Raw genomic sequence first — 3314 nt, forward strand, 5'->3', positions numbered from 1 at the left:
TCCAATTAGCTGTATACAAAGTAAATTAAGCCAAATCTACGTTTTATTCTTTTTTACTTACATGACGGCGATCCAATAATTTGCTGTCATGTTAAAGATTTACAAATCTTTGTTGGTTCTGTACAATAGCGTCAAGAATTAATTGGACTACTTATACAACACAACTAAACGCATGTACCCAAACAAATAAAAAATATGCATTAAAATAATTACATTAAATATACGTCTTCATAGTTTATTAATCTACCGGGGATGAAGTAATTCTGCGATGCTGTAATGGCAGCGCCTTTAAAGAAGCTTTTAAACTTTCAAGCCAAAAACATGTTATTTTCAAGATTAATGTCCTCCGGCAGTGCATTTTAGAGCTTGACGCAATTCAATGATAAGTAGTTCTCAAACATTGAGATTTTATGTTTGAAAACGATTATGTTACTTTGTCTACGAAGCTTGTAGCAATGTATTGTCCATGGACGAATAATTTAAACAGATTTTATGTACGTATTTAACTGCGTAAAGAATATATATTGATGTATAGGTTAAAATAATATGTTGGAAAAGATGCTTGCAGGAATATAGACGTAGGCTATTTTCTTAAAAATTGAACTAATTGCTCTCTTTTGGAGTCTAAATATGAGTTTAGCCCGTTCACATGACTTTTTGAGACATATTTGTCTCGACTGCATTAACAATTGGTAAATTATTCCATAATATTTTATAAATATTATAGCCAATCTTGAAAACGCCTAGAACAAGAATTTCACAACCTATTCTCTTCCAAATACCATTAATAGGCTTTTTGAAATTATTATTATCCTAAATAATGACTTCAAGGAATCCCGTTGAAAGACAGGCAGTAATTTTTTTATTATCAATTAAGAATTTTAATACAATCGTGCAAGCCAGAATTTCTTGTTTCAAATTAAGTTATTTGGGGTATTAAGGCAGTAGTTACTTCATATGCAACCATTTCAAGCTTGCAACAAGTTTTGCAGATATGAGGTATCATCTGTGGAAAGACAAACGTACCTTTTATTTACAGTATTAAGAAGATTGTCAATAAATATTAAGAAAAGATTATATTAACAATTGATCCATAGTGTACTCGAATTGAAGTTCAATTATCGTAAATCATTAGATTACGATTGAGCCCATCTTGAACTACCATGATCATCAGGGAGGTTGCTGGCTACTATAAATTAATAAGTTTGAATTGGGAGCATCGATAACTATTAAATAGCTTTAGTAACTCAAAACAATACAAATGTTTCATACATACATACAATACCTTGTTTCATTCATACACACACATATTCTGGTGTGCAGCTTATTACAAGAGAGCTTTAAAGCCATTTTGAACTCAGCACACATGGAAGAGTCCATAGGTAACTAACTAGTCTTCTGTTTCTTTCAGAAAGTATTAGAGTAAATATATTTTAGCAGCATTAAACCACTGATTATTACCACTAGTCAACTATAAATTGAAATGAGTATAACAGGCTTGTCCGCTTTCTTTAGTCTTACTAGCATCATATATCAGCACAATCTACTAGTTATTATAACATTAAAGATGGGTAGGTTTCACTTTTGAAGTGACGAAAATAATAACTGTGTCTTTGGTTGATATCTATTCTCTATTCAAACCTTCTTACCTCACCCCTTACCTATTGTTCATACACTTGTAATGTATATTCTAAGCAATATTTAGTTTATTCATATCTAAGTAATTTTTCAATACCAACGCCTTGCGCAAGATCTTATATTGACAATTCAATAACAATCGAGTAACGGCTTTGTTAAAATTGTTTAGTTATACATTTTCTATTTTAACTTCCCCCTTTCTTTCACATTAAAATTGAAGTTTTCTAACCTCCTGCTTCCTACTTCCAAAACCGTAAACTGCCATGGCCTGATGAACAGTTTTGAACACTGTGCAAACGTTCGTAGGGCGGTTGGGCTGAAACGCAGTACACTCCTCAACAGTAATAACTCTCACGTAAACATAATAAACTTTAGTATGTTTCGACGTAGAGCAATGACAAAATGTTGCGCTTACTTTTGTTCGACGATCTGAGTTCCGCTATTTTCTGGGTTTGGGTGGAAGGTGGTGAGCCGGAGATGTCTAAAAATGGAGTAAAGAATAAAAAAATAAATAAATTAGATAGTCCATGTTGGTCCTTTGCGCTTTTTCTTAATATGAAGATGGTCCATCAACCTTTCTGCCAGTTCCGCTGGACAGCGCAATTTCCTAATTCTGCTCGTATTTAATTGCATGCAAATCGCCTTTAAACTCTACAGTACGACTTGGACAAAACCAGTGTTACAGTATATTCATATATTTATGATAGTAAATATAAATAAAATTATATTGTGTGTGTGTGTGTGTGTGTGTGTGTGTGTGTGTTCTTCTTTTGGATGCGCTTTGGGTTTAGTATGAGCATTACAATATTGGATTATTATTTTAATGAATGGTGTTAATAATTATTTTGGTGTATATTTATAATTAATTTTGTAGAAATAATCCTTCTAATTTGAACAGTGAAACAACAATTTTGATACAACGTTATATACGTATTTGAAACACACTATACTATACTACATTATAAGACTCATTCTTAGGCTGCGCCTATTTTCTATGGCCAGTTTGACGTCGGCAAACATTAGAATTAGGACAATTACGTATTTTATTCATAGTTTCAGTGGCTACAGATTTTGCAACTGACAAACCAATCACAATATTCTCGACTTGCAGCCACAGGTATTATCCTCATTTTACATTTCTTTTGGAGATATGTTTGTACGTTTCATTTCCTTTATGAGTTGTTATTTCATCTAAGGCCAATACTGAGCTTTCTTAGCCTCAACCAATGTTTTTTACCGAGGAATAAATTCTCAAATTGTAGTATGACAACACATTATGATATAGCCTATTAATATAAAGACGTAAAACCATAGTGTTTAAGTTTAGTATATTTATAAAGGATTTATTGGGTCTTGTAAATATATCAAAAGTGACCTGACGCTTTGAGGCTTAACATCTGATTAGATTTACGATACTAATAATAATATAAAAAATTTCATTCCTTCATTCATTCATATCAGAATAAAATTTGATTGAGATGTATGATACTAATAATAACATCAGAATAAAATCTGATTGGAGGTATGGTACTAATACTAACATCTGAATATAATTTAAGGGTGGATAAACTTTGCACAGCACCTAGAAATTTGCAAAAATTCAAACGAATGAAGTATACTTTTAAGTAATTGTTTTTTAGTTATGAGGAAGAAAAAAAACATAAACATGGTTATTA

Source organism: Homalodisca vitripennis, chromosome 4 (genome assembly GCF_021130785.1).
Source record: "Homalodisca vitripennis isolate AUS2020 chromosome 4, UT_GWSS_2.1, whole genome shotgun sequence".
NCBI lineage: Eukaryota > Metazoa > Arthropoda > Insecta > Hemiptera > Cicadellidae > Homalodisca > Homalodisca vitripennis.